The 21955-nt window shown below is 51.8% G+C and overlaps 1 protein-coding gene across 7 annotated transcripts in view; it reads left to right on the top strand.

The window, feature by feature from the left end:
* LOC135899451 (uncharacterized) overlaps positions 1-21955 on the top strand; it is a 361492-nt gene that overhangs the window by 196413 nt on the left and 143124 nt on the right. The window contains exon 2 of one of the 7 annotated variants that reach the window (XM_065428706.1): positions 10906-11207. The exons of 4 other annotated variants lie outside the window; for them this stretch is intronic. The gene's annotated coding sequence lies outside the window, so the exon portion shown is untranslated. Of the gene's footprint in view, positions 1-10905; positions 11208-21105; positions 21335-21955 lie in introns of those variants that run through there. 2 more of the 7 variants (XM_070541319.1, XM_070541320.1) reach the window with 2 other exon arrangements.

Below are 21955 nucleotides of genomic sequence, written 5' to 3'. Positions count from 1 at the left end.
TGCTTGTCTCATAATTAGTTCGTGACTTTGGCACGTAAATACCCGTGATATGATTTGTTTTCAGTTGCTTAATCAACAAGAAATGTGAGCCCTTCGGGCCCCTTTGTCATTCTCGCTCGCAAGTGGCGTCAGCCGATCAGCGTGCAAGTGCACACGTGACCTTCCTTCCCTGTCAGGGCGCTGACTGCTCTGCGCCCGTGACACCTTGGGCCGTACGTACTTTTAACATTGATTTTACTTGATTATACATATATTGATTCGACCCGCTCCACCCGTGGCGGATTTCACCGATAACGGCTTCTGAGGTCAATAATATTTGTTTTTTTCTTCTTTTTTAAAATAAGGGAATCGCTAGCAAATACTGTCTCTGAACGAGCGTCTCAGGTCATCTCACTGCAGCAGATTCAATACAATTCACTTTTATTCGACACAGAGCAGATCTGTTTGGACCGCAAGCAGAAAACGGCATTCAGACCTCGAGCAAACGCCGAGGCGTGTGCGTGGCCGCGTTCCGACCTTCCTTCCGCGTTTGCGTCCGTGCGCGTATACGATTCGTGCGTGCGTGCTCGTGCTCTATGTTCGTGCGTGGCTGTGTGCTATGGCGGGGGCCGTTCAAGCGCATTCCGTGCCGCGAACCTGTCGCCCCCTCTTCCTCCTCACCGTCGAGCATGGCGTGACACGCGTGCGCGACCTTTCGCGCTCGACAACCTGCTCTTCCTCGCGCGGTTGACGCCCGCGCCTTCTCTCCGGGCGAGGGGCTTCTTCACCGCGACGCGCGAGGAGGCGGCGGCGCGTGTGACGCGCCCCCCGGCCGCGAACACGTCGCGCGAGGAGGCGCGTGGGAACCCGCGAAGAAGCCCTCCGAGCTGCGCGCCCGTGGCTGTCTTTGGGCCATGCCGCGTTATTACGCACTGGCGAAGCAGCGAGAAAAGAAAAACGCACAGCCATTTGAAAACATGAGAAACCTACGACCGGTGAAGTCATTTGCAGACACTTTATTTTTTTATTTTCGGCTCATGTTATTTGATTGCTTTTTGTGTTCGGGATTTGGGTTTTTGTTGAAATCAGCGCCTTCCTTTAAGATCTGTGCACGATGCGCCCCTTCTTGCTATAGATGTGCTGTCTTCGACTCGGTTGCCAATCTCCGCACTTGCTAATAACGATTAAAGGTTGGATTAGGGGTTTGGCTTGCGGCAGCTCGTGTTCGTCGCCGCTCTGGAAGCAGCTATCCAAAGGCGTTTTTCGTGGAAGCATTTTTGTATATCCCTGCGGCGCTTAGAAAAAAGAGAGGCCCAGCTAACCGCGCTTTGAGTTTTTGTCAAGGTGAAAACCTCGTCATTCAAATGTTGTGACGGCTGTGGTGCAGTACAAGTGCTCGCATTGATCGTCGCGTGTTCGTGAATACGCGATGTGGTGCCGTGAAAATTTCCGCAGCTTGCGTAACTATTGTCGATGGTGTAAATATTACAAATAGCAGTCTTCTCCTCGTTGTTATCTCTTTTTATCTCTCCACTTCCTACAAGGCTGTCAGTTTTCACCTTACCACATTTCCTCCCTGCCGGCTGATTGTTAGGGGTCAGCTGTCGGCTCGACAGTTGCGGTGCAACCATCAGAATTCTCTCCGTTTCCTCATTGTCATAACCGCAAATAAAAATAATCATGAATATGGGAAGTATGACCGTGTTTCTCATTATTTATCCTTGTGCTGGCGGAAGTATTGTCGAGAACAGAGAGACCAGGCGGACACGACAGACGCTCACTGCAGCAATTGCGCGTTCATCGAAACCTTCGCATGACCACCAGAAGTATACGCATGCGCTGGGAAATCACGCACATGCTCCTCGGACGAACCGGGCACTGGACAATTCCGTGAGGAACATCGTGCGCATCGTATCGCCGACGCCGAAGAACGTTTGTTTCGACAAAAGCTGAGCTTTCTTACACGAACAAACGGGCCGTCGAAACCAACGTTACGTTGGTCGAGACAACAGCACGCGCGCAGACACCCACTTCCTTCGGCCAGCAAAGCTCTTGTTGTCTGTACGCTAGTAAGGCCCCTATAGCTGCGCCATGTAAATGACGGGAGAACTACGACATCACGTGACGTGCCGCTGCAGTTCAAACAGCTGGCGTGGCCTGTCGCACCATAGTTCGCAGCTGCGTGCATTGCCCGCCGAGAAAGGACCTCGCCGACGGATGCCGTCACGTCGTCGCGCACGTGCGCTCGTTACGGGATGCGCGAGCTCGAAGGGGAGCGGTGCGTGCCGCGTATGTACACTTGTGGCGGCTGTGTGCGCTCCCCTCAAAGCGCACCTTTTCTTTCTTTCTTTTTTTGCCCAATAGGTCAAAGCATCGCATCCGAGCTTTTAGTCACCGTATAAGGTTACCACTATGTTAGCCTCGTATTAATTTAATTAGGTGTTTATTATTTTGAAAATACTGCCGAGTCGAAGAACGTAGGTGTCATAACGGAACAGACAATACAAAGCAAGCGCATAAATGAGTGAGCACCTACTTTCGTGAAAATTGTTTGTGCAAGGTAATTTCAGTCATCTATTGTACAGCGTGATCATTCTTAAGTTTTCTGGAATTTTGAGTCTCCTGTGGCAGGTTGCATAATTCTTGTCATTCAGCTGAATTACTAGCAAGGAAATTCAAACACACATTCAACTAATTAACAAAAACTTACTAGTTAATTAATTAATTACTTTCCAGCGGCTATAGCAATATATGCGTTGCCGGTGAGGTTGCAAGACGTATCCATTTGAAATGAATTTCCAGGATGACGCCAGTTTCTAGATGTTCTTTCCAAAAGTGTGGAACAAATACATGAACGTACCCGTTACTTTTCTGCTTCAATGCATAAAAGATCCTTTTCTTTAAAAAGTAAGCGGAACAAGAGTACACTTTTAGGGTAAGTTTGATGGGGCATATCTCCAAACTAGCGTCATTCTGGAAATTCATTGTGTGACTGAAGTTACGTGGCGTCCTTCGCAAAGGAGCATTGGAACTGGTGTGTGCCAAGCGCCAACGTTGCCATAGCAACCGCGCTGCTAAAGCTCTCGCCGCCGCTCTCGGCCTCTGAAAAGCCAGGTGAGATTTTTCGGCTCGCGTCTTCCTCGCAGCACATTCCGTTCGCGAGACAAGCTGACCTTGGAGCTTGGCGTGTAAGCTTGAAATTTGTGTCTTGGGTCTGTGAGTGCGAGTGTCAGCTAGCAACAGGCAAACTCAAGTCATCAGGGCGCGCGCCTTCGTTGCCTTCTACGTTCCACGGAAGAACACGGGAGGGCGTCTGCTTCGCTACAACTGTTACAGAAGTTTCGTAGGCTTTGGGCTGACGCGCGTCAGCAGCACACGCGTCGGTGGCTCATAGACGCGCAAGTTCTAAGTTCGCGCCTATCTGTTCCGGCGAGCTGATATGAGGCGCAAAAGGAGATGGCACACAACATGGCTGCATTTCCGGCTTCAAAAACGTGACTTCAGGGCCTCGCTTATTTTATTTCTTTCCTCCAGCAAAAGCAGGACAGGATGGTTGATAATGTATTGGCGTGACTTGAATACGTTTGCAACGAGGCACGAGACGACTCTCTTTTTGACGTCTTTCCTACGTAAGCGTTCCCGTGAAGTAAACTGAGGCAGTGTTCCAATAGTCGCCAATACTCGCCGTAGACGGGTAAGTGTACGGCTAAGCGGACAGCGGCCACCTTAAGTCTCGTTCTAATTTTCACGGACGTCAAAGTAGACAGCTTCGCAAAGACAGCATCGAAGTCAAAAACGATGCAGGCTACTTTCCTGTCCAAACAAGATGGCGGCTGAGCAGGACGCTTGGAAAGCCGACAGGAAGGTTGTCTGCGCAGAATAAAACGCAGACGTGCGATCGTACGCCCTTAATGTATGCTACATCGTGTTTTTCACAAGTTTGCAGGCTCAAATACGTAAAATACGGAAATGTGTGCTTTCCTCAACTTTTTGTTGTCGCCGCGAGGTGGCGTCACATCGAAGAGGCGTCTTCCGTGAGTCTTCCGGACGGTTAGAAACGCGTTCCATTACATGGCCTCGAAGCTGTCTACGTGGACTGTCTCCGATGCTGGCCAGAACTGGAGCACAGCCAAAGTCTTGAAGGGACGCGCACCGCACCGTCCCGCAAAGGCGCTTGCGTTTAAGTTACGCAAGGCGACAGACGCCATTCTAAAATTGTCTGCTGTCTGTTGTTTCGGTGCTGTAATTGTATAACCTCGTTGTATCGTCAGAGTCGAGATTACCGGGACATGAACATCACTAAAATCGAGACAAAATGCAGGCAAAAAACCGGGACACATATTCCGGGAACAATGCCCATAGCATTGAAAAGGTCCAATTTTGTTTATTAGTATTCAAATGCGTATTCCGTTCTGCCCGCTAAAACACTTGGTCGCACCATCTCAGTCGTCTGCTCTCTCTCTCTCTCTCTGTTCTTGGAAGTCAAAGAACGAGCGCTCACTCCTCCTGCAGGTACGAGAGATGAAAACCTGAGTCCTCGTTTTGTGTCCACGCCGTACGATCGGCATACGCTGTTGTTGGTAAACGCGCCCACTCGGTGTGTGCGTTTTTTTCAAACGAGTTTTTTTGGGGTAAGCTCTTCCTTAGCAGGACCGTCCAACTTTGCTGCTACAGAATCTGAGGTGCCACCACGTTTCACCACTGCGCCAAGCCGTCCCTACTTCCCAGTGCTCACCGGCCCGGCAAGAGCGTCGCTGGTTGCACTTTCCTGCCTTCGCGGCAGCAGTTGTCAACAATAGAGAGTTTTAGATGAGGGGACGCAAGCGGCTTGCGTACGATAGAACTAGGGCCATGGCACTGCGCATGCGCAGACCCCTACGTCTGGGTCTACGCATGCGCTGTACTGTAGCCCCCAGTTCTTGCGTCCCCTTACCTAAAACTTTCCAAATTGTTCACGGGGTACGCTACCTTGACGCGTGATTTTCTGCGTAGCGTCGTTGCTGCTCGTAAGAACCTGCCTCAACGGGTCACCACAGGCACCGGAGGTAGTGGAAGGTTTGTTGTGGAGACAAATGGCGCCACTGATTTTGAGAGAATTTGTTTTTCGTACGAAACGATCCCATTCGAGGTAGGCCGCACGTCGCGACCTTCTCTGAGACGCGATGAAGAGCGTGAGCAATGCACTCGACGTGTGTTAGTTCAGGAAACATGCACTTGAGATATCGGAACGCGGCTATTGCATATGGAGCTGCCTGGTCGGTCGTTACAACGATGCAGTCTTTCATATGGGATCGTACCGTGGGCCACAACCTTTCCTAAGCTTTTATAGTGCATGCACGCTGAGCTGTCCTGCTGTTAGTTTCCACCACAAAGTAAACGTAGAAGATTGAAGGCCGAAAGAAAAGCCGCCTTCGAGTGGAGCCGCAAGCACATTGATCACAAACTGGTGGCAGCTAGGGGGCAGATTAGTCCATTTGAAAATGTGCGGCCTAGTCACCTGCTGGTGCAACTTCATCAGGGTTGTCCTGTTGGAGCAGTTCTGTACTGTCGCCTTAAACATGAAATTCTGAACGGATCGGCGATCAAGCTTGTTAAATGAAATATTCGCAGGCATGAAGGTTTTTGCGAGATCGTTGTTGAGTTACCGCAGGCGACTTTGGCTGTGTTCTGCCTTTCCAAAAGTACCTTGAAGGTCGCCCTGTTTTCTCTGCCTCTTTCTCTTCCTATATATCCTTCTTGCTTTTTTTTTCTTTTTTGTGTGTGTGGTTGCGTAGCCACGTTCTCCTGAATTCTATTTCAATTATATGGCCACTTGATGAAGTGGTTTAAATGTGTGATGCAGGACCCGCACCTTACCGAGAATCCATCGTTAGTTCCGATGCCTTCCGCTTCCCATTTCTTCAAGCGGCTTTTCAGGGATAACATCGCTGGTTGTCTTCCCCACGTACACCCATGACGCAGCGCGAACTGTTTCGTGCACGCCCCACCGTGGGAAAAAAAGAAAGGACGAAAAACTAAATAGAAAAATGAGGAGGAAGCGAAACAAACTATAGAGGAATTTAGCAGGCAGAGCACCATGTCGGGCACTAGTAGTTTGTGCATAGCCTATAAGGGATGTCAGCATTAAAACCAAACAGAAGAAACAGATTGGTTGGTTCTGTTGGCTTTAGCCTTGCACCTCACATCTTTCTTAACAATAGAGGAGCGTGCTCGTAACCGTCACGTGACAAGCGAGCGGTCCAATCTGATTTTGTCTGCAGGCGCACACTCGGTGGTTTCGCAGGCGTCGTCCTGCTGCACTGCTGCTTGCAGTTTGGGGCGTGCGACGTATTTCGAAACCGCGAAGTGAGGCTGTACATGTGCCGAGAAGACACTGATTATCTTTCTCATATATCTGCACACTGTACTGTGCTCGACATAAGATATATATGGAAAATATAGACAGTCGGAATAATTTGTCATTTTACATGACACACTACGTGGATTCGCGACAGTTCGAGAGAACAAGGTTCCTTAAACAAGCAGCAATCTGTTGCCTAGGTGTCTGTTTGTAGCATGACATCATACTACATGGACAAATGTCCGCGTAATCTCAACTCTGCGTGTCGTATACACGCTGTCATGTGGTGAAGTGCGGGTGCGTGCGCAAGCAGTATTTTTCGTTTGTAACGTACGCTATGGCACCTATTGCATAAATGTTTCCGTCGCACAGAAACACTACGAGCTGGTAAAAGTACTAGACCGAGGTGGACTTGTGTTTAGGCGTATTCAAGTTGCTCGAGTCGAATTCACGCGGCTTTTCTATTCGTAAGTGCACGCTGCTTGCTATTAGGCGGCAACCGTCGATTGCAGTGTGCCCAAGATCATCATTAACTGACAATCGTGTTGGTAAGCGTTCTTTACTTTCTACGCTGAAAATATGGTTTTAACGTTTTCAAATGCCGGTCCTTATGTCCATCGGCTGTTTCCTAACTGGCGAAGTTTCTAAATAAGAAACTTCCAGTCTGTTTCCCTAGAAGAATTATTTGTGCAAGCCAACCTGAGCTTCACGCAAGTGACATCAGCATTGGCGTTGGTTCCGACGTCTTGCGAACGTAGGCCCGTGTTCGCAAAAACCACTTGTGCTATTGTTCGTGAGAGAAAAGTCCAGCCAATCGTTATGCTCGATGTATTATTAGCGAAGGCGTCCGGCCAATGGCCAAAAAGCATTTGCGAACGAAAAAAAAAGAAAACTTCGGTGTTACGCGCCATATCCGCCATCTGATTAATTTTGACTTCGTCGAATTCTTTAAAGGGACACTAAAGCGAAACAACAAATCAGTTTAGACTAATGGAGCATTGTTTGAGAACCCTGTTGGCAGTCATTAAAAAAATAGTTTGATTATTACATGAGAAAGTGAAGGTCCAAGTATCAGTATTTGAATTTCGCGCCGGAACCCCAGCGCCGGTACGTCAGCGTGACGTCAAAGTATGTTTCCAAAGTATTTTTTCGCATTTGAACCGCGTTGGCTAAATAAAGGTTCCCGAAGCTTGCCATGTTTAATATTTGGTTCCTTTAGAACACAATGTAGTCAATCTGTACCATTATGTATAATTAGTAGGCCCTAGAAGATGCCATAAAAATCCAAGACGTCATAGCCCCCAGGTGCGGGAACTCAAGTAGGCGTCGCCACCCGTATTTCGTTCTTGCGCTTTTTCTGGCTTACGAAACGTCTTATCGTTGTAAGAGTGGTGATTTTAGTGTTGTAGAACGGTAATTTACGGATACAGAAGAAATCGTTTTTCATTTTAGTGACCCTTTAAGTTCCCGCAATGCACGGTATACACGGTGTTAAGAACGGCCAGCTGAGATGCAAGTTTTGCCAGCCAGTTGCCACAGCACCGGCAACTTTTTCTCGGAACGCCGCCGTTACGCTATAGCATCGTCGCCATTGTGACTAAACGGGCTCGGCGGCCCAACTATTGCTACTGAGCCCGCGGGAACGTCTACTGAGACCCCTTCCCACGCGCCGACCAAGACGCCAGACAATGGGCAGTGGTGGAGGCCACTGTGCAAGGTCCGCTCTGGAATTTAGAGGCGCCGGCTGGGGTTGGGCGTGACCACCTGGCCACGGGGACGCAAGGCAATGGACAACACGACGGCCACTTTGCGAAGGTCAGCTCCGAGTGCAGTGAAAGTGCGTACGTGTGTGTGTAAACCGTCCCGCGGAGAGGCGGCTTGTTTACGATGACGTCGAACGTTTTGCCTCACCTAGGGATCTAGGGAACACGAAGTGTTTAAAAACCGCTGTTGTGCGGCTGCTCAGGACACTCTCTCTCAAGCAGTCATGTTAGACTGATGTAGATACTGTAAACAAACCCACACACTCGTTCTCAATGAGAAGCAGTCCGTCCCTTCATCAACGTCCTCGGCGTAGATCAGTTGGACGACGGCATGGGCCAGCTACTTTCTAATTCATGCCGTACTCCAATCTTGACAACGGGTTACGAGCGATGGGATTGAGCCCCCAATCCTGACAACGGGCGTTCATGCATTTCGCGACCCATCGAAACGGACCCGCCGTGGCCGGGATTTGATGCTGCGATCTCGTGCTGCAGCACAATGCCATAGCCGCTGATCCACGACGGTGAACTTAAAGCTTTCTGGATTCGCCCCCTGCCTTTCAAAGGGCAACTCTGGTGACTTTCCGTTTTGAACGGATGTCGATGAAATTCGCTGGGTACCTTCCTCTGCACACTCCCGTCATGTCTTCAAAAAATCAGGTTTGGGAGTTGCACAGATTTTTTACAAATGAATTTAATAAATTGCCTCGAACACTCTACCTTATCTGCCCCTCAGTTACAGGCAACATTGTGTATGATGTTAGGGGCGTCCCACTCTGAGCACGCCTCAGAGCATGCCGGGATCATGCAGACGACAGCGACGAGAGCGCGCAGGAGTCAACGATCGTCAACTGTAGTGCTTCGCGTGATAAGTTGCCGTCACCAGAATTTGCGGTCCCTGTCGACGGGCAAGTGATGGGAGGCGGCAAGTGGTGTCGCGTGGTTGGCTGCACGAACTTCAGCCCATATACGGCCTCCGCACACACAGTTTGAGCTGATGCCGATCGCGTTCAGCCGATGCTAAGCCTACGTGTCACAGTCGCGTAGTTCATGCGTTTGCTGCTGGCGGACCCGAACGACTGACCTGAAGCTAATTAAGCTATCATGATGAATAAAACTCCTTCTGTGGTTCAGTTTTGCCCATACAGATTTGAAATAAACCATTCCTCATTTCGTACAGCACATACACAAAAAGCGAGAAGCGACGACACGGAGCAGTTTCGGCATCGGTACGTTGCCGTTTTCGACGGAAAGCTGCCCGCCGCACTCACCGGCACTTACCTAAATTAAATGCGACTACGAAGATGGGTGTATCTTTACTTATTGTCATGCCGACTCATTATTTAGCTTCCGAGGTACATTGCTTGCCTCGTATCCCAAATGGGCAGCGAGCGTAGGCCCCTTCGACACAGCAGCGTAAACAACTGCCTCGTTCAGCTGCCAACGGTGTCTACAGTGGCATCGGCGCTTCCGCGAGAAAACTACGCGTTCTCTAAATGAACGATCACACGCGCAAAGTCCTCATCTATGTACACATTACGGAGCATATTGTGTGCATGAAGAGAATACGAAGAATTATAAGTAGGCAGCATAACGCTCCCGTACTACAGTCTCCCGCTAGCTGTTTTCTAAGGTGCGTGATCGCTCATATCAGTGTACATGCATAAAATCTGCCTATTTTGATATGGTCTGACATTATTTGATGTCAGCGATGAGCGGCTATATCTCAAGCGAACGGCAAGTGGTCGCTGCAGCTGCCGATCGATGTAGATATGCACCGTTCGGTGCTTCGGACTGCCAGCGGCGTTTTTGCGAGGTACAAACGCGGAAAGTCGTGCTCCGCGTCTTACAGTGAGCATGCGAAGCGTTTCCCTGAGGAGGGTATAACACCTAAAATAGCAAGCAGGACCTACAAAATCAGTGGTTTTGTCTTCGTGTTGCAGCACGATATGTAGCGCATGGGCGCTGGCTTTCGGGATGGCAGGTCGAATGCGAACGGCGATTCGTGGCTATCGAATTCTCCAGAATCATACCTGTCAATATTTGACAGATCCGAAGAGCTGGTGCAGCTGAGATTGTCACCCAGAGACCCGGCGCGGTCAGGATTCACGCGAGCGGTTGCTCTTCGCTGCCAGCTGACGAGACCGGCATGCCTTGCGCGCCTCCCTCGGTGGAGACACCCGTGGCGTCACACGAAGAGGTTCGCTCGGCTGCTTAGTCAGGACTCGGTTTCGTTCTTGCGATTTTTTTGCTTATCTAAAATTATTTTCGAATTCGCGAAACAATTCTACTATCAGACGCGTGACAGGGGGTCTCGGGAACCTAAATATTCTATTACCTTGACATGGTCAAAAAATCGCCGGAGTTGTACTTTAAGCCTGCAGAACCCTTACGACCGCGGATGATTGTTTTCAACCTGCTGTTGTAAAGCTACTGGCGGTGACGTGACCTTATATGCGTAATGTTCCCGTTTTATCAAACACCTCGTCTCGATATATGGCTGTCAGCGCCTTTGTTCCCCGTGTACCTGCTCAATCGCCGCTGACGTCACCAGCCCTGTGGGCTGCCTGCTCTAGTTTCGATTCCAAGGCGGGGGTTTTCGCGCTTATTTGCAGTTATTTATGTGGGCTTATGCGAATCGTAGTATATTTCACGGCTGACAAGAGGCGCGCAAAAATTCAAAATACTTTCCTGCCGTAGTAAAAAAAAAAAGACAAAAAAATCCGCAGTTGCAAGCTCTTTCTTCTACGTTGCGCTGTTGGAGTTTGTATATCCTTTCTTTTTTTTTTCTTCTACTGCTTCTGGTGACTTCGTCTGCGAAAGACCTCGTGCCGCAACAGCAGCTGCTGCAGCTGGTTCATCCGTGACCCGCCAGTGCAGCGTGCGGGCTGCTGCCGCCGTACCGTGCCCACGCGGAGCTGCAGGATTCGCGTCGCTGCTGCTGAGGACGAAGGCGGGAAGGAGGCAGGCAGGCGAGAGTTCGTCGTCTCCATGGCCCGCTGGTGCAGGGCTTCGTTTCTTTTGACAAAGGCTGCGCCCTTGTTTTCGATCGCTCGATTCTGCTCCGTGTTTGGCGCAGTTTCTCCTGCGGACGCAATGCGCTCCACGGAGAGCTGATTTGACGTGTAAGTGTCTGACGCATGCAGTTCACATTCAGTGACTTGCGTTTCTTTTCTGACACACACACACACACACACACACACACACACACACACACACACACACACACACACACACACACACATACATACATATATATATATATATATATATATATATATATATATATATATATATATATATATATATATATATACACGCGTGTGTGTTATATGTGCTACAGCAGCATCGCAATGATGTAGCCAAAAGTTACACGGTCTCTAGCGCCCTGGCAGAGCATCACGAAAAGACTGGACACAGTATTAACAGGCATTCGGCTTCTATCATCGAAAGAGAGACAAAAATTATCATCCCGATAACTCCTTGAATCATTCTGCATACAATCTACTACTAACACGATAAACCGGACACGGGGACCCCTTCCCTGAGTTGTACGCAAGCGCATTACCTCTTCCGACGCGTATATAATGAAGACCACCATTGTAAGATTCGTCGGTCGATCTCGCCGCTGCCACCATTTGTTAGAGTTGTCGGACGATATACGAGCTGTAGGCCGATCTCACCGCTGCCATTCAGATGTACGATTTGGCAGTCGTAGCTGTAGGAAGGAGCTTGACTCTTCGTCGGGACTTAGGAGAGCAGGATTTATTTACATGTTATTTACAGTTGAACATGAAATACATCGACAGTCTAGCATGACTCCCAAATGGAGCGCGCAAGACGAGCATACAGCAAACAGCTTACGAGCACACAGCTCACGAGTACATTTCGAGCACGACAACGAGAACCCTCTAGCAGCCGACAATCGCTGCTTATAAGCACTTTGCTCGACGTCATAGTTCGACGTCATTGAAGATGACCCGCCCTTTTGGAGGAGAAGGGCTCACATACACGTGCCGCGTACACAAACAGCTGTAATGGTCCGGAGCCGACGTCAGAGGGGCTTCGTAGAACTCTGAGCCGTTCCGGGTAGCGCGCCCGGGTAGCACATTGTCTTGCGTCTTGGTCGGCGCGTGGGAACGAGCCCTCGTCGGCGTTCCCGCGGCAACTCCCCCACTCATAGCAAAACAGGGCGGCGTTGTCGTGTTGCGCACAAAGCCTGCTTCGTCGAACTCGGAGCCGTCCCGGGTGGCGCGTCCGAGTAGCACATTGTCTGGTGTCTCGAAAAGTGCATGGGGGAGGTTCCGCCAATTTCCTCCCCTCGAGAACTCCCCTGAGCTGACCCCTCGACACGTGGCTGCCGGTTATCCGCAGTTCTCTGAGGTACGCCACCGTCCCTGTTGGATCGGAGCACGTGCAGCGGGCTGAAATAGCTGCAGGCCGATCCTAACACTATGCATTCGTTCATTGTGAACAATGCACCCGTATTGGGCGCCGAAACGTCAATCTGTGTTTTGAATTGTTTCAGTTGGCGAGTGTACGTTTATCCAGCCATGTTCTTTCCTCGCCAGACGAGTTTTCGTCAAACCCTACACTTCGTATATAATTATTTTGCAGGACAACGTTGCAAAAGAACTTCGCACTTACTGCTGCCGTGTATTCCCTCGGATTATGCATCGAGATCGCCTTTTTTCTTCTTTTTCTTGCCCGCAACGTTCATTAACGTGTTTCGCATCTCTCCTGGCCTTTGTTTCTCCCAAAAACATAACAATAATACTAAATTATGTAGCTCTAACCCACATGTACAACCGACAAGGGCCTATCTTGGCAAGTCCGCTTGTTTAAACGCTGGCTTCAGCCTGAGGTATACCCCTTGTTCATCCACTGTGGATCACATCGCGCACATGTCCGTATTCCTGCCACTCATTTGAGTTGTTATAACTCTTCTTCGTCGTTCAGGGACGTTCAAGGGACGCGTACTGAGGAAGTTGGGCACACACTTAGTCGGTCCGGGTCCTTTGTGTACGAGTCCAACTATATTGAGGCATTGTACAATAGTGCTGAGGTTGCCACCCGCGCTTTTACATCGCCAGCATAGAAGTAGCCGTTACTCCGTCCGTGTTGCAGTCAAGCTGAACGTCACCAGATGGCGCCATCATCACAGCTTGCTTCCGTCGACGTCTCCGGCATTCCGTGAAATGCATTGGCGCCTAGCAAATACGTGACCCCGCTTTCTCCGAATTTGCTTCTTTTGCCCCGCCTGATTGCGTACGTTCGATTTTTTTTTTTTTTTACAGTGTAGGTCGGCTGTTCCAACATTTTATGAGGCCTCGTCGGAGCCGTTATAGGAAACACGGCGAATCTTTTAGAGCCCTTTCTGAAGGGGTACGATTTCGTTTCGCTTTCAAAGCGAGGCCTGCTCCAGGTGCGCGAAGCATCGGTCACGTGGCATCTCCAGGAGAGTGGAGTCGCGCGCGCGCCTCTTGCGTTCTTTTCCATTCACACGTGCGCTGCTGCGTCTCAATCGACGCCGCGTCCCGGTGCCATTCATTGCGTGCCCGCGCGAGCGAGGTCGGCCCCTGTTGGACGATGGAACACGTCGGCGGCGGTTCTTGGCCGTCGAAAGTCGACCAGAAGCCAAACAAGGGCCGGCGGCGAAACTGGATTCCCCGCCGTCTGCTGGTCGGTCGCCCGCGCTGCTGCCGTCCTGAAAAGCAGCAGACGGCGCGTCGACCTATCCTCTCGCTTTGTTTTTTTTTAATTTTATTTTATTTCTCCCGCTGCCCTTTTCGTGCTGGTTCTTCTTTTTCCGGGAGCGCGTTATCGCTTCCGCGCTGAGCGGCCGTGCAGGCCTCACAATGGCCGACCCGCTCTCCCTCTCTCACCTTGCGCGCTTTTCAAGTGGCCGCCTGCGCAGTGTCCGCTTGCAGCGCGAGTTTTGTGTCGAGCGGCCGCCGGGACTGACCCCGACGGCACCCGCTGGTCGGTGGCGCAGTGCGGTGCCGTTGTACCGTCGAATCGGCTGCACCGACACAGCACGCCTACGCAGAACAAGAAATAAAAGTAAAAGCGCAAAAAAAATGCGGCGAACACAGAGAACCACACAAGCGCTCACGAACAATTGATGTACATCACGTAAAGGTGAACGTTTTTCTCTGTACTGCGTCAGTTGTTAGCGAGCGCTCGTGCCGTTGTGTCTTGCACGTGTTTTTAAGCTTCTTTAATTTTGTTCCATATCATGAACCAGCTCGCCCAACAACTCGTATTGTTCCGCAGAACAAGCTCAGGTATGTTGGAAAAATACGAGCACCACAGTTCGTGCATGGCACACGCTCTGATCCGCACGAACTCCTTTGCTGGAGAGTGGATTATTTTACTCCTTGCCGGGAACCATTTTACGGCGAAGCGGTTAGCCTCTAGTTGGTCGGGATTTCTCGTATCCGTCAGGAAAAAGAAAAAAAAAGAAATGAATGCAAAAAAGTGCACGTCTCATTTGGAATCATGCATATAACACACAGCTCAGTATTCGTTTCAATAAAGAAAAGCACAAAAGAAGCGCAAAACCGCATGATGGATGGAAAGGCGCCTGTGAACGATGCGAGGCACGTTCCTTCACCCCGCATGTGTTTCCCGGCAAAGATTACGCTTGCGTAAGCTGCTCCGGTGGGAAAGGGCAACGGCAGCATACGAATCAGTTAGTGACGTCACCAAACTTCATATATAAAAGGGCGTCCTGCCTTGCAATTACTCATTCAGTTCATTGCAAGACCGCTATGTGTAGACCACGCAAAGACTCCCGAAGAGCAGCGTGAATACGACGAGTGTCGAACAGAGCAAAATCGCAATGCTCAACAACGGTGTCGTGCCCAGACTAGGCAAAACACATTTCATGTCCCCATCGACGGCATTTGAGTGGTTTTCTAACAGCGTCGCTGGCCATCCACTGTAGCAGGGTCGGGATGGCGAGTCAATTTTTTTCGCTCGAATATTGCTGTTCTGAAGTTATCGTTCGGTGCAAGATTAGCCTACTGTATCCGGCAGTTCTCGAGCCTTGTCGTGGTTCCTTTAGCAAAACAGTCGGATCCTGTCCAATCTGATGGCTCGCTCGAAGCGAATGCTGTTGTACGTTCCCGAATGCGAGCGAGCCACGAGCCCAAAGGAATGCGTGCCGTAGTACGTATTATAAATAACCGACAGACTTGACTCACGAGCCTAGATTCGGCGACGGTGGCAGGCCGCTATCGTTAAGGTGCTGCTCGTTTCTACTGGGCACAAGTTTGCCCCTGGGAGGAATTAGGCTGGTAAAATGTAGCGATTCTTTACGCTGGATATCAATTCATTCAGTTCGGACATCAGTAAGTGTGCAGTCTGTTTTAGGGGGAAACTCGGAGCGCATTGCATCGCGATGCCGCTAGCGCTGGAGTCTGGCGGCGGCAGCAGCTCGCGCAGGCGCTCGAGGGGCGGAGTTTTGATCCCCATCGTCTGCTACAGACGAGACGTTCATTTGAGGGATCGCCAGTCGTTTCTGCGCAGGCGCGAGTATAAGAGCGGGCGTGAGAGAGAAAATCTGGGGGCTTTTGCTCCTTGAATATATGACCCTGCCTAGGTACTGCGGAGAAGGTTATCCCCTAGACATACCGGCATCGCGGAGTGCGGTCCAGTTCGCTCGGACGCTGGCTGCTGGTGCGGTAAAACAGGTGAAGCAGCGGGCACTGATGCCCGATTTGGTGACCGCTGTGTTGGACAGACTGCCTCGCACCTGCGGCGCTCGTGCTGAGTCAGTCGTGCCGGACCATAGCTTTCTTTCCCGTTACGGCCCTGTACGTTGGAAATAACATCACAGATGTTTCCGTGTGAGCAGCAGCGACCGTAGTAGAGCCCGGGCCGCATATATTGAAAATGTGGGAGGCAGAGCGCCTTAGCAATCGCGGTTGAACGGCTGAAAGGCCGCCGGTGACGATGACTGACGCAACGCCGCAGTCGCGAGAAAGTCTGCCTGACGTACCTTCAGAGGCAATGTTCTGACTGGTGTTAAAAATTAAATTATGGGGTTTTACGTGCCAAAACCACTTTCTGATTATGAGGCACGCCGTAGTGGAGGACTCCGGAAATTTTGACCACCTAGGGTTCTTTATCGTGCACATAAATCTAAGTACACGGGCGTTTTTCGCATTCCGCCCCCATCGAAATGCGGCCGCCGTGGCCGGGATTCGATCCCGTGACCTCGTGCTCAGCAGCCCAAAACCATAGCCAATGAGCAACCACGGCGCGTTTCTGACTGGTGTTACAGTAGTCGCGGGGTGCGGTAGTGCTGAACGTAGCGTCACAAGTTGGCGGCTGGATGTAATTAGGAAAGGATAGAGATAACTTTAATAAAGTGCCGGCAAACGATGGCTTGACGCGTCGTGACGCTGGCCAAGCGTCCAACCCGGGGTTATATCCTACTCTGCACTACCCCAGTTGAGCCCGTTCGTAGTGGGTCATGAGGCTTGTGCTTTTCGAGCGCACCCGGGGCCTGCTGGACGGCCCATAGTTGTGAGTCCTTGTCTGCAGACTGCAGTGCACCTTGAAGTTCGGGCGGGTAACTCCTGGAGGTAGCTGCCGTCGGGAACCTGGCACAGTTCCACATGATGTGCCATTGGTCCGCCGGAGCCGCTGCACAAAAACCGCACAGCCCACTCGGATAGAGCTCTGGGTGAAGCACGTGCAGCATTGCGGGGGCGAGGAGTGAAGCGGTCTGTATTTGCCTGAGGATTACGGCCTCCTCCCGACTGAGCGCCGAGTGGGGAGGTGGCATTGTCCGTCGAGCTAAGCGGTAACACTTGGTTACTTCGGCATAACTAGTCAATCTGTCCTTGGTTTCGAACCACCACACGGAACGGTCACTCTCGGGGGCGCGGAAGCTAATCGCTCGCGCCGCCGAATTGGCCGTCTCGTTGTGGTTCGGTGAGGATGCACACTCGCCGGCGTGCGCCGGGAACGACTTGATGCGGACGTTGCTGCCGCGGTCTTGAAGTTGGAGCTTGCCGATGATGGCGGCCGCCGGCGCGCACATTCGCCCCTTGGCGAAGTTGCGCACGGCTTTCCTCGAGTCGCTGAGCACGGTGCGACACTCGGCGTCGGTGATCGCCAGAGTGATGACAACCTCCTCAGCGTCTGTGGCGTTCGTGCACCTCACGCTCGCTGCCGTTGTCTTTGTGCCGGTAGCCGCCGCAACGACCACTGCCACGAAGCCTTCCCGCTTGTATTCCGCGGCGTCCACGTACCGGGCGTGCGGGTCTTAGGCATGTTGTTCGGTGAGGGCCTTGGCCCGCGCCTGCCGCCGTTCTTGGTTGTACTCTGGGTGCATGTTCTTCGGGATGAGGTCCACGTAAATGTGGGCCCACGCCTCATCTGTGATCTCGCATGGTTGCCGGCTGCGAGCTTGGGGGTTGTAACCCAGGGACGTCAGTATACTGCGGCCCGTCTTGGTGGTAGAGAGGAGCTCGAATTGCGCGGTCAGCTGCGTCTCGGCTATTTCTTCTAGGGTGTTATGGACGCCGAGCTGCAAGAACCGAGCCATACTCGTGGTCTCCATTAAACCCAGCGCCGTCTTGTAAACCCGTCTGATCAGTGTGTTGATCTTGGTCCTGTCAGTGACGTGCCAGTGGAGGTACGCCGCAACGTAGGCGATGTGACTGATGACGAACGACTGGATAAGGCGCACGAGACTGTCTTCACGGGCGGGCATGCGCCCGCCCGTCGTGTAGAGACGCGGTGTATATGAGCCGGATGGCGTCCATTGCCTTGGTGGTAAGCTTGTTGATGGTATCGTCGTTGCGACCGCTTTTGTTGAGCAGCAGGCCCAAGGACCCTGTTCTTGGGAACTTCGGGGATGCGCTGCCCCGATGCAGTCACAATCGTGATGTGATCACACTTCCGAAGGGGAGCGCGCTTCCGTCCCGGTCGAAGCGGTGTGAGGACGAACAGCGCGGATTTGGCGGGCGAGCACATTAGGCCTGTGCCGTCAAGGTGCTGCTCGATAGCGGTAACCGCCGCTTGCAGCTGTTGCTCGATGCTGGCGTCGGTGCCGCCGGCCGCCCACAGGGTAATGTCGTCGGCGTAGATCGTATGCCGGACGCCGGTCCCCGCTACTGCCCTCGCTACCCCGATCATGACGAGGTTAAAGAGCAACGGCGAGATGACCGAACCCTGTGGAGTACCCGTACTGCCGAGCTAGTGTTCGGGGAGCTGGAGGTCTCCGGCGTGCAGTTCCACCGTGCGGTTGGTCAAGAAGTCTTGAATATAATTGTAGCTCGTTACCCCCATGTTGACTTTGTCGTTACCCCCATGTTTGACTGTCGAATGCACTTTGTAAATCGAGACCCAGAATTGTGTGCTGAGTCTGCGCTCTTCCTTCTCCTTCCTTCCTTCCTTCTTCCTTCTCTAGGTATTCCTGCCACCGGACGTGAGCGAGATGGGACGCAGGTTGCCGATGTCCAGTGCTTTGCCCGGTTTCGGAATCAGGATCGTTCTTGCCGTTTTCCACTGTCGGGGGAGCTTGCCCGAATACCAGCATTCATTGAAGTAATGGGTTAGGGCCTCTATCGAAGCGTCGTCCAGGTTGCGTAGCATCTTGTTTGTAACGAGATCTGGGCCGGCTGCTGAGCGGGTGTTGAGCTCGTGCAGCGCTACTCATACCTCTGATATGGTAATGTCTCGGTAGAGCCACGCGTTGGGCAGTCCCCCGTACGGCGGGTGGGTTTCCGTTGGCGTGTCTGGCAGATACTTGGCTTCCAGGCTCCTGATAACAGCGTCTTTTCCTTGTTGCTGTGTGATGGTGTGCATGAGGCGGGTCCGGCGGTCGCGCTGGTATGACTTGGTCTTTGTTTCGTCTAGGAGGTGCCGAAATAGATTCCATGTTCAACTGCGATGCAGTTCCCTGTCAGCTCGGTTGCAGATTTCGTTCCACTGTTGACGGCACAGGGGCATGCAATGTTGTTCAGTGGCCCTGTTTAAGTCAGACACCTTCTTCCTCAATTTGCGATTCAACCGGTGCTGCTTCCAACGCGCCTGTATCGAACGTTTGGCCTCTATCAGATGGGCCAGGCGGCTGTCCATGATGATGACGTCCTCGTCTGTTTCTATGGTCTTTGTGGCTGAGCGCACTGCATCGCGGAGTTCCGCAGTCCAGGTTTCGATCTCTGTGATGTCTTGTGCCGTGGTGAGGCGCCCCTTACGGAATTCGTCCTAGTCCGTTCACTTGTGTATATTGCTCCGTAGTTGGTTGGGTATCGTAATTTCGAGCATGTAGTGTTCACTACCCTGGTCGACGCCCGTGTTGTGCCATGTTACTTTGCCCGTGTGGTCATTTTTGATGAAGTAAGGTCTGGTGTGGTGTCTCATGCTACGGAGTTGCCGATGCGGGTAGGATGAATTATATTTATTCAATAGTGCTTTCCACTAATTGCAACGACGTGTCATTTTTTCGCATTATTGGCGGCGCCTCCAGGAAACCAAAGCGGCAACGGGGACACCAAAGCTACAACCGTGACTGGTCCGTGGGTTGGGGCTCGCCGAGGCCTACTCGTGGCAGGCGTGTATAAGATCGGCTGTCCGCTCTCGCGGACAGCAAATATCGCTTCGGCCTCCGTGGCCCCGACCCACGTGCCGTCCTGCTTCCAGCTTTGATGTTCCCGCTAGCCCCTGGGTGCCCCGGAGATCCTGCGCCGCCTGCTTTACTATAACCGCAGGTGCTCTCCGGAGGCCACCGTTTCCCGGTTACATGTGCCCTCCTGGAGCAGTGCTTGTAAAAAATGCAATCTATCGTTCCGACGAAAAAAAGCGACCCGCGACTTATACCACACCAGTCAGGCGATCACCAAATGGGGCGTGCGTGCCCACTGCCTCACCGCGCGGGCAGCCAGCGGCGGAGCGTCAACAAACTCGACCGCACTGCGCGATGCGGGCATGACAAACGCATGCAACACGCGCCAAGAAACCTCCTCCGTAGTGCCTAGGCAGAGTCATACATTCAAGGAGCAAAAGCCCCCAGATTTTCTCTCTCGCGCCCGTCAGCGCGCCGATTTCATCGTTACTGCGGGAATTGAGCCGGTATTCTTTCCTAAGCGTTGCTAACAGCACTGCGAGCGCTCTTCAGCGGTCTGCACTACAGCGACACGAGATCGCGCTTGCCAAAAAGTATTCTGTGTATGTAGACAGTTTCGCGCGTGCGATAGAACAGCAATGAGCGCGCGGCCCCAAGAAAGTTCCGGTCACCTGCCTTATCAATCGGCTACACGGATGCGAAGAACATTTTTTTAAAGTTTGTTAAACGTACGGAAAGTATCTTTTCGCGTTTTCAGACAAAACAAACGTGCATAATGCCTCACGAATAACACCAGTAATTTTTTGCGTAACTTACAGCAAACTTGACTTGTAGTAAAGTTTTGGTTAACTACAAGGGAGTATAGTGTTGAAAAACTTTGGGGCTTCTGTTTGCTACCACTCGCCGTTGCAGTTTTGCAGGCTAAATTTAGCATGGCCACGTCAGTGGGCACAAACAGAAAGCTTCCCGTGGGAAGCCGTTGCTGGTCCAGGACCGATGTTTGTGCACCACTTTCGCAAAACATGCAGCCACTCTACCTGTCGTTCATATATACGTCACAATGGATGGTAAATATTAGTCTGTTGTCACCACGCCTTTGGGGAACTCCGTATTCCACGCAAACATATGCTAATTTAACCGGCGACTCGCGTCTCGTGCTGCGGTTACGATGAAAACCGTGTCGCCAGCGCGCTCGACCAAACGCATTACCTCCCTCGCTTCCTGCAGCGCGCAGCTGTGCTCGCCGCGCTCCTGGCAGCTGTTCTATACAGTCGCTCGTGCTGCGAAAGTTTTGCAACGGAATTTCTCGCTGGTGCTCTCGATTCGTGGGTGTCCGTATTGCCCCGTTCCTGACTTACTGTGTACTCACTCGCTGACCCTGTGCGCATTGTTTTGTATTGACGCCAGCAGGCAGGAGACGAACTAAACGAGCAACGGTCATCTCCCGGGCTCTGTCGGAAGTGACGCCGCGCCCGTGCCTCGAGTAACGCCCCGAAATTCGCCCAATTTTCTGCTCCGCTGGCGCTCGAAACCAAATGGCGGCGTTCTGCGGAACCGGCCGTGACCTCGACGGCTGCGATTCTGCGAGCAGCTTCTTCCTGGCGAGCATGTTTGGTCGTCGTGTCTGAAAGGTTCTTGGGACCATGCACGGCGCTTAAGTGACAGGCAAGTACGGTGGGCTAACGAATATATCGACTGAATTTTACTTCTAAAAAAAATGCCTCATTCACGCGCGAGCTCAACGACGGAACTATAGCGACCCGAGGAAACAGGACTATAGGCAAATAACCGCGCGTGCAGAGGCCAGGTAAGCCATCTCACTTCTACTCGGCGTCACAGACGGAGCGTTGACGCAGCTATGTGGGCACCCGCTTCTGCGATCAAGGTGGCTTTACAGAATTTCTGTGTCCTCGCTGCTTAAGCGATCTATGTGGTCCTAGTACCAGACCAACTAGCCGGGGCGTCTGTACTCCTGAAAGGTTTCTTTAGCGACACCCTCTGTCTCCGTGCTTCTTGCTTGCAACTGCGCTGTCATTACTCTAACGAGAAAGCATCGACTAGCTGGTTATTCGTGCATATTTACGCGAGTACAACGCTCGGCACATGTGAAGACACAAGGGGAACGCAACGTTGCGCTGACTGGCAACTGTCTTACTATTGCGACAAACAGTTCAGTACACTGCAACGCATCTTCAAAGGCATAAAAAAAAGACGCGAAAAACGTCCGAAGAGAGGCAGGACTCGGTCACGCGCACGCAATGGTTCACGCGCGCTGCGAATGCGCCT

This window comes from Dermacentor albipictus, chromosome 6 (assembly GCF_038994185.2).
Source record: "Dermacentor albipictus isolate Rhodes 1998 colony chromosome 6, USDA_Dalb.pri_finalv2, whole genome shotgun sequence".
Taxonomy (NCBI): domain Eukaryota; kingdom Metazoa; phylum Arthropoda; class Arachnida; order Ixodida; family Ixodidae; genus Dermacentor; species Dermacentor albipictus.
This window is presented reverse-complemented; position numbering and strand designations above follow the sequence as displayed.